General features: G+C 43.3%; 1 pseudogene; it reads right to left on the reverse strand.

Annotated features, from left to right (window-relative positions):
- Gm7400 (predicted gene 7400) lies at positions 6,639-8,080 on the reverse strand (annotated as a pseudogene).

The raw sequence follows: 10,561 nt of genomic DNA on the forward strand, positions 1-10,561 counted from the left end.
AGCAAATTTCTTACCCCAGTTCAAACTGGATCCTAAGCAGTAGAGACAGTGCTCCTTGTCATCAAAACGTTTGCCCCAGGAACTGCTCATGGATGTACAATTCAGGGTGGCTCAAGACATTCTGCAGGGGCTGGTTCTGCAGCTCAATTGTTTAAAGCATTTGTTCTTGCAGAGGACCCAACCCCAATTCCTGGAATTCACATGGCGTGGAGGCTCACAACCATCCCTAACCCACCGTCCTCTTCTGATACCACACATGCACATGGCACATATATACACACACAAACAGACAGAACACTCAAGCACACAAAACAAATAAAATAACTCTTTTAAAAAGAAGTTTTTCAAAGATGAGATCTTGGAGATTATCAGGAAGGTGACAGTGACTGGACGAGAGCAATCACCTTACACACTTACAAGTGAAGTTTCCAAAGAGCTCAGCATGCATCAGTCATTCCACAGGAGTTCTGGCATGAAGTAAAATGGCAAGGTGAAAATACTCAATAAGTGGGTGCTTCAAGAGCCAGCCAAAATGTTCAAAGAGTCATCATTCTGAACTGTTGTCCTCTCTCAATCTGACAGCAACCAGAAATGCCAAGCTTGGTGGGTGGATGAAGAATAAATTCCAAATTACTCCCTAAAATCAAACTTGCATCAAAAAAGGTAACTGCCTAGTGATTGGCTGAGGCTCTAACCTGCCACAGCTTTGCAAAACCGTTACATCACATCTGGAAAGTGTGTTCAGCAAACTAATGAGATACACAGAAAAAATGTGTGCATGTGCAAGTGCACACACACACACGTGCGCGCGCGCGCGTGGCACAGCAACACCAGGCAACAGAAAGGGCTAAGTTATTCTTAAGTAATTGGACAACTTGTGACCCAATGTCCAGGCCCAACTCTCCTAAAGTTTGCTTGACTGTTCTCATCAACTAACCACTTTTAAAAGCAGCTAGACAACATTTTACTGGAAGAATTTATAACCAGGAAGATGCAGAAAATTTATTTCTCAGCAAAAACATGTTGACTGAAATGATTCCTGTTTTAATTAATAAAGAATGTGTTTGATCCTAATGACAATTATTTCCAATTCATGATACAAAACCATAATTCCTTTTGGATGAGCCAAACACATCTGCCTATCAACTAGAACTCAGTTTTCCCAGGTAAAGCTTGAAAAAGAACTGAGCTCTGTCTGAGCTGTGGGGTCATTGACAACCTGTAGAGCATTAACAGATCAGCAGTGTACCTGTGGCTGAGGTACAGTTCAGCTATTGCACACTTGCCTAGCATGCACAAAGTCCTATGCCCTGCCCATTAAAATAACCATTGCAATTCACCATGTCACTGTTCTAAAGGGATTATAATTTAATTACTCAACATAGTCATCTTCTTTTTGTCTCATATGGCAAAATAAACAACCAAATTCTCTCTATTGTGGATGTACCTTAGTGGTAGGGTACGTCTGTAGCTGGAGTGTAGAAGGATGTTATAGGGGAGAAAAGAGGAAGAGGAAGGAGAGGAGGAGGAGTTGCCATTTGAATGATTTTAGTTATGCAACTCACATTTTGCAAACATATTCACCAGCCATCTCCTGAACTCATCTTACTTCACAATGCTGACACTCTGACCTTAAACATTAATTTCCTGTTCTCCACAGATTTTACCACTCTTACAGCTCTAGGTAACAGATTAAGCAATGTTTACCTTTTTGAGCCAAGCATGTTTCTTCTATGCTATGTTGTCAAGGTTCATCCATGTAATAGCATGTGCCATGGTTGAAAAACAGTCTCAAATGTTAGCCTGCAGAGCAAGATGTATATCAGGGCAGCATAGCCTGTCCTCCAGCCAAGGCCAGAGTCTCTTCCAGGTTGGCTCTAATGAAACAATTGTAAAGATTCTACACTTGGTTCCACCCTGCACTTGTGTTTAGGCTTTGTTAAGTTTGCAGTAGGCCACTGTCATTTCTCATTACTCTAATTTTCGTAGTTGGGGGACTGACTACCAAATAGGGCAATGAAGATGATGGGATGGGTATTTCTACATCCTGCAGTCTTTGAGGATGTCACAAAACACTATTCACCTCATGATTCCAAGGGCTTTTATTTGTTTGGATTTTCCTACTATGACTGCTCTTACTTGAAAATTCAAGAAACAATGTGAAGATCTTGTCTACTACAAGGTGTGCCCATCTGTAATACACATTTAGGAATAAAGGAAATGTCTGTAGATGGGTATGTGTTCTTAATGGACCCATGGACCCATAAGGAGAGAGAGATGGTAAAGAGAAGAGGAAGCTGCTATGGGGTAGGTGAATCATGAAAACATAACCGTGAAGGCTGGCCAATTGGACTTAAGAAATGCCCAGATAGAACATGGCAAGTTATAACTTGGGGTTATTGGTGGGGAAATAGATTCTAGTATCATAGAGAGTAGATACTTGCCCAGCTCTAGTGCTGATCAAGGCTTATTATAAATATAAAGGTTGTGTGTCTTTTATCTAGGAACTGAATGATCAAAGGTGGAGTAGATACCCCAATTAATACAACAATCCAGTCTTGGCTGCGAGTCAACATGCAGCCTTTGAGCCTCCAGCCTTGAGCCTGTGTGTGGAGGGGGTGCTGAGGACAGATGCCAGCTGGCATTTGATGGCTGAGCTATCTGCCCCTCTATTCTCTCTCATTTGCCTTTTCAGTGTTAAATGCACCACTGTGGAGACTGTACTTTTGATCAAAGTCAGCAGAAGTCAGGGGCAAGGGAAAGAATACCATCCATTCAAGCCATGGGACACAGAGGAGGCGGGGGTAGGGAGGAGACAGGACAGATCACAGCAGAACACCCCAAAATGATAGCGCCTGAACAATGGATGGCAACGACCAATATAAACAAAGACACACTTGGCAGGCAAATGTTCAAACTGTCCTTTTTAAAACTGAGAAGATGATGTCCACACAGATCCATACTGTGTTATTCTTTCTCAGGCATCCATCCAGAGCTGTAGCCAAGCAAATGAAGTTAAAGACTCCGAAGAAAGGCCATGCCATAGTCACTACTCACCCATATCCTTTCTCATGTGCAGAAAATCTAAGATAACCCAAAGAGCAATGGAACTAGCAAATCACTGAGCTAATTTTACATAAGCTGAACATTTAAATATGAAGCATGTGTCTAACATTAAGAATTAGGAATTGTAAAATTAATTTTACACAAGAAAATGCTTTAGGTTGACTAAGAATACAATTTTAAAACATGTGTAAAGCCTGTTTTTACAACACAGATATATTTCAGAGAAAATTTCCTATTGGCAGAGAAGAAAGTATGTTCAAGGACTGGGGCACTTGCTGTCCAGACAGAGAAAATTCTTCCAAACTCGTCTATGTATCTGTCACTCTTTTTTCAAAAAGATTTACTTTATGGATGTGAGTATACTATAGTTGTCTTCAGACACACCAGAAGAGTGCATCAGATCCCATTACAGAAGATTGTGAGCCACTGTGTGGGTGCTGGGAATTGAACTCAGGACCTCTGGAAGAGTAGTCTGAGACACCACTCCAGCCCCAAAGCTCATCTGTGTAGCAAATGTATTTGAAATGAAACCATAAGAACTGTCATGAAACATGAAGTTTTGTCTACAATGTATAGAAATAAGGTTCAAAATACCCAAGACTTAACAAGAATAATATAAAAATGGTATTTTTATCAGAATCATTTTTTGTGTACCCATATTTATAATCTACATGAGGCACTAGTGTAGTGGTTCTCAACCTGTGGGTCACAACCCCTCTGAATTGAGTGACTCTTTCATAGTGGTTGCATATCAGATACTTACCTTATAGTTGGGGGTCACATCATCACGAGAAACTATATGTATTAAAGGGTCACAGCATTAAGAAGACTGAGATCCACTGTGTCGGCACATCTTGTCCAATAGAAAAAAGCCAATACTAACCAAGTGGGGCAAAGCCTGAGGTGAGCAGAGAAGAGTCATTTACTGCAGGAGACCTGCTGGTTTCATTCTGAAAATAGAGAAAATTATAACACCATAAATCTGCCTACAAGTATATGATAAACTTGACTGTCAGAAACAAAACAGCATTTCTGAATATTTTATATTAAGAATGCAAAGAGCTTCTTCAACTTTGACTCATACACATTCATAAACTGAGAGCCTGGAGTCCCACACACTGCACCAATGCACCGATATGATGTTCATAGCAGAACTGTTTAAAAAACAAGAACGTCAGAAATGTTATAAACCCTCACTTCTGAGGAGGGTGAATGAATCGCCATATTCTCTAATGGGATGCTGTACGTTACCAGGTTAGCAAACATATTCTCTAATGGGATGCTGTACGTTACCAGGTTAGCAAACATATTCTCTAATGGGATGCTGTACATTACCAGGTTAGCAAACTTAGTACACTAGCCACCACATATTCATATGAAATGAAGTGCTGAAGAATGCTTATGGCATGACATCATTTCTACATAGTTTAAAATCAAGCAGCAGTTCTTAGCCTGGAATCTGGATCTGGAATGTTCTTCATGTTACAAACATTGTCTCCAGCAAAGCCCTAAAGAGGCTGTGGAAGCTTGAGGAGGCAGGGCTTAGTGAGAAGGTTTTAGGTCTTTGAGAATATGCCCTTGTAGGTAGCTAGGACACCATGGTCAACCCTTTTACTACTCTTCATACTCTGGTCATGATTTGAGCTGGTCTGGGCCTGGAGTGCATTGCTTACTCCTCTAGTCTTCCTCCCACTTAGCAAGCCAAGGAAACTGAGGCTCCGGTAGATGAACAACCTTATCACAGTCATATCTGACATGGATGGGCTGATTTCAAGGTCCCCTATCTTCTACATGGAAATCAAAGTAAATGTCTTAAAAATCAAAAGATTTTGACAGGAGACAGCTTGCACTGGCCTCTTGAACTTCTGGCACCTTCTCGCCAGTGTCTGTAAACACTGAAGTATCTGCTCACAACTGGAGCCACTTCCATCCCTAGAATGACTGTCACACAGATTAGACTGCATCTTTAGGAAACATCATCCTCTTTAAGGTTCACAGCTAAGAGCGCATCCTGCAGAGGCTCCCAGCCAGAGATGTGGATTTTCTGAAGCAAAGTTTTTACCTTTTGGGGGAGGGGAGTAGTCTCTCATCACTTTAACCTAGCCCTGGGTTCCAGTTTTGATAATCAATACTCACTATAGTTAGATGTGAAATCTGACTTCAGGAATGATTCACTGAAGCCCAGGACAGCACAGGGGAATACCCTATCCAAGATAGACAAATCTTGCACCTGCTTGCAGAAGGGGGTGGGGAGTGGGGGGGAAGGTGGATGCAGGACTGGGCTGGTCAGTGAGTTATCCTCCAGCACCCTGGAGAAAGCTGATGCTGGTTCTCCCTCTCTCAGCCAGGGGTATCTTGTGTTTGTAATAAACAACAGCAGTGGGGAGGGAAGCTGCACAGCCCAGTGCTTCAATCTTGTGCTCATTTCTAGTGCCCTGTGCTGAACTGCTTTGAAGGAATCCTATTGCTTTTTTTTTTTTCACACATTTTAAATTTTATTTTACTTTCATGTTTACAAGTTCAGGAAGGGCTTTTTGAGAGTAGGGCTGTAGCCTCAAGATAAAGCTAGCTTAATTCCTCTCAACCCTGGGCCAGGGACTCACTTGGAGAAACTGCTCTGTCATCTTTAATAGCCCTTTGCTGCAACTTGGCAGCCGAGACTGCGGCTGTGGCTTTCTTCTTGCTGGGGCTGGCCTCAGTGCCACAATTGGTGACTTGTTATCTGTATGTCGTCACCAGAGGTGGCCTCACTCCGGTTTTTATTGCTGATGAATCTCATTATCCAACTTGTGGTCTTTCAGTCAAGGATGGTGGCACTATTAGACTCAGGGTCGTAGGATCCCATCTGGCAACATGAACGGACTTGGCAGTCTGTAAACAGCACTGGACTCTGCAAAGCAGGACCAGATGGTTTCTTCTCCTTCCCTGTGCCAAGGTCTAAGTCCTCAAAGATGTTCTGATAACACCCTCACTTTCCAGAAGGGAAGCTCTTCTGCAGAATGAAGCCGGTGCTTGTAGGGTCAGAGGTCCCAGAGGATGGGCTAGCCTGGGTCCTGAAAGGTTAGACTTCTCAAACTGTTCTGTGATTACCACCACCAAATGTCACAGGGCCTCAAGCTCAAGGAGAATACGATCTGCTTCTATGGCTACTGCTGTGTCAAGGTGAAAGAAAGAGGTATTCTGGCTTAGAGTCGATACTGTATGGGCCCCAGTAACCTTTGCAGCCACTAAGCATCTCCATCTTTCTTGAAAGTGCTGGGTCTGTACAATCCATAGGTCACGGGTGACACTACCTGACCACTGCTAACTGACACAACACCAATGACAACATGACAGTTAAAGGAAGCAGGCTCCTAACACGTCCTCTGGGTCTGTCCACCTGTCTGCAAATATCCAGTCTTTCCTAACTTTTCATGGGGGTGACACAGGCTGGGGAGGGGAGTCACCTGAGCTAAGCAGGTAATCAGAGCCCAACATCATCTGTGTACAGAACCATGGGACACAGTAGAAGAAGTACCGTTCCTGTGCTCACATCTCACCTAGCCAAACCCTGATCTGGGTCTGACACATTAATTTAGCAAGAAATCTGGTTTCTGATACCCAAAGAGCTTAAAGTCTCCTTCAAAATGTGCATAGAGATGCCAGATGTCTCGTTTGCTGATGCCCAGGAAATACTGTTCTACCTTGGTTCTGTTGTACACGGTGATGCCCAGACGGATGGTGTGGTCTGACATCATATGGTCTACGCCAGCTTGGGGTATCTGCCTTCAAGGTCTCATCGTGTCTGACCACACTGTACTTTATCTCACAGGTGCACAGAGTCTACATAGGTCACCCAGTGGATGATATCGTCCCCAAGCTGAATATCTAACCACCTGCTGTTTGGATCACCCAGGAAGTGCACAAAATCTTCAAAATGGATCCCCCCCCAGGTCTCTGTCCAGTTCTTCCAGTACTTGCTAATAATGCCTAGGGCTATCTCATGTCTTTACCAAGGTTCAAATCCGGGATTGTGAACAAACTTAACCTTAAAGACAGAAATCAGTCTTTCAAAGGGATCACTCACAACAAAAAAAAAACTTGAAGTATGCTTTCAATCGCTTCTGAATTCCTATTTTGCTGAAGGAAGAGTGTTGGGAGCCGCCCTCACATTCACCGTTACAAGATGGCGCTGACATCCTGTGTTCTAAGTGGTAAACAAATAATCTGCGCATGTGCCAAGGGTAGTTCTCCACCCCATGTGCTCTGCCTTCCCCATGAGGACAACTCGGCCGATGGGCTGCAGCCAATCAGGGAGTGACACGTCCTAGGCGGAGGATAATTCTCCTTAAAAGGGACGGGGTTTCGCCATTCTCTCTCTTGCTCTCTGGCTCCTGAAGATGTAAGCAATAAAGCTTTTGCCGCAGAAGATTCCGGTTTGTTGCATCTTTCCTGGCCGGTCGCGAATGCGTGTAAGAGAAGAGAGGTGAGGAAGGCCATTTTTCTCATGGTCATGGACCACGTTTTCAGGAATCTCTTCAATGAAAGAAAACACTCCATTTAGAACAATCAGCACTTTCTTCCACTGGGTATTGCCCGCTTTGGGAGTCTGACAGAAAAGAATCTTGGGCTTGTCACAGACAAACACAAGATCCAGGACAAACTTAGAGACCTCAGTGCATGAGAGGTTCTGCAAAGCCTCCTCCTTGCAGGTGTTTCTGATGAGCTCCAGCCGCTTCAGATAAGCCCGGGGCTGATTAGGAGGCTGTCCGAAAACATCTTCCCAGTTGGCTTCGTGTCTTCAGGAAAATGTTTCTTTCCTCTTAGTTTCTCTGCTTCTGGCATGGTCATCAGGAACATAAACTCCTGATTGGCACTATACCCATCCAGGTCTTAAAGGTCAATGTGATGAACTTGCTGGCCACCATGAACATGAAAATTACTCAAAAGCATGCAGCCAGCAGGAGCCACTGATGGTGCTGTTGTCAGACAGGGGCCATTCGATGATCCTTCCTGACAGGTTCACATTTTCCATCATGGTCCATCTGCGGCCTGGGTTTGGAGGCATCACATTCCTATGCTGTATTTGTTCCTCTTGAGGTTTATGGTTCCTCTGTCACCTCTGAGCACCTGTGCTAATGCTCCTCCCCACCACTGGCACTTTGCTCAGGCCTCTCGGGGCCTGTGGGCATCCCCGGAACCCAGGAAGTGGGCTCCACCCAGACCTCCAGGCCGCTACCCACCTGCCTGCCTGCGGAGTTCAGGGGAATCCCATTGCTTTTAAACAGAATTTCAAACATATAGAAAATTAAAGGCCGAGGATACAGATCTGTGGTAGAGGACACACCCTGCATGCATGAGGTTCTGGGTTTGATCTCCAACAACACAACTAACAACAAAGAAAATGTGTAATATGTACATACACACACATATACACACATACATGTGTACATACATATATAGAAAGCAAAGAAAATAAATTCATCTTTAGCATCTTTGATTTTCATGGACGGTCTCATGACTTCACACTCCACTGACTTGTCCTCAGGTGATTCTGAAGTAAATTCCACGAGGTACATGACTTCTTCAGGAAACCTGGTTGACTCATAAAAAATGGGTTCCCAACCAAATGGCAGTGCTAACTCAATAGGCCTAAAACCCTCTCATACTCAGAATTCAAACTAATCTTCCTTTTCTTGGGTTGTTCTTGTTAGGTACTATGTCACATGACACAAAAATGACAACCACAAAATAGAAGTTGTAAAACTACATTTCCTGTAGTCAGGGAAAGCATCAACCACACTTGTGGTTCCTCTGTCATTCAGTCTTGAACACATTTTTGCTACTGCAGAGAAGTAAGGGCTGATTAGACCACAGACTATGCTCTGCACTCCTGCAAAGGCTCACAAAATTTCCCTTTTACCTCAACATTAGGGCATCTTGATCTAAACTTGGTTGAAAGCTTACGACTTCTGTGTGCAGGGCTCTGGGACACTTTTGCATGCTGAGAAGCAATGCATATGTCAGTTCCCTTAGTTTATTCATTGGAAAAATATTGCTTGTATTAATGGTAGTTAATTGATACTATTATGGCTTATGTTTACATGAAGTACTTAGGAGTATTCAGCATCTTTTATAAGTATATTTTAAAGTGGTAGACATTGTGATGGATAATAAGTGGCTTATGAGGATTTGAAGTTTGAAGCCCATTTCTGAAATTTAGGCAGAGTATGCCATGAATTTGTTTTTTAAAACATACTCTCATGTAGTAATGTAAGTTTTGGTTGATTTTTGAAGCAAAGCATTCTAAAGACAAAGTAAAAAACAAAAGAAAACAACAATAGCAAAGCACATACACATTCAAGGATGAACCAACACTGCTCAAAAGGAGCCTGCATAAACCTCCAGCTAAGCTACATCTAAAATCCCCAGAGGCAGCAAAGGAGAGCTCTGCTGGGCTGCACCCACTGCGCTGAGGCTGAAGATCCTACAGCCAGGCTCCTCCCCTCCCCGCCGCCCCACCACAGACTGTGTCCTCGGTGTGCTTCTGTAATGTTAACAGTGAATTCCTATCTCTGCAGCACCTTGCTGAGCCCTGATGGACAGATCTCAGCATATCCTCCCAGTGCTCTGTCTACCACTGTCACCATTACCCTCCCTTACATGTTCTGAGATTCTGAGGACCCAAAATTATCCGGTCTGCTGAGTTGGCTCTACTTCACTCAGAAAACAAACAGACACCACCACCATCACCACCACCACCACCACAACAAAACAAACCAGTTCTTTTTTTTTTCTAATTATTTATTTTTATTTTATGTGCACTGGTGTTTTGCCTGCATAGATGAAGGAATCAGGTGCCCTGGAACTGGAGTTACAGACAGTTGTGTGCTGCCTTTTGGGTGCTGGGAACTGAACCTAGGTAGATCTGGAAGAACAGATATTGATCTTCACCACTGAGCCATCTCCCCAACCCTACAATAGTTTTAGCTAACACATGTCTAGTGCACGCTAGCTTACGATTCAGGTAATCCAGCATTAAACATGGAAAGGGTCTCAGTGGCAGTTTTTTTCTTTTTCATAACTATTAAGGTCCTTCTTGTTGAACCAGAGCTTTCTCAGAATAAAGATAATTGTACACTGAAGAAATGGAAATAGCCTGAGTGTCACCAACAAACAAGCAGATAAAGAAAATTCAGGGATTTTATGCAGCTGTTAAAAAAATTGGAAGTATGAGCTCCTCATAAAGTGAGACAGCCAGAAATCATGCACACTATGAGCCAGATACAGGAAGACAAGAGCTGCAAGGTTTCTATCATGTGCAGAACCTAAACTTGAAATTGTATATATGTGCATGTATATGCATATATGATCATGTTTATGTGTGCCTCAAAACTAAAACAGGGATCCCAAGAGAACAGGAAGAGGTCTAAAGAGGGATGGGCAATAGAGAGAATAACAGAATTTATGGGATGAGAAAGAGGAACAAGGATGAGAGACCCCTGGAGAGGCGAGG

The sequence above is a fragment of the Mus musculus genome, chromosome 18 (assembly GCF_000001635.26).
Source record: "Mus musculus strain C57BL/6J chromosome 18, GRCm38.p6 C57BL/6J".
Lineage (NCBI taxonomy): Eukaryota > Metazoa > Chordata > Mammalia > Rodentia > Muridae > Mus > Mus musculus.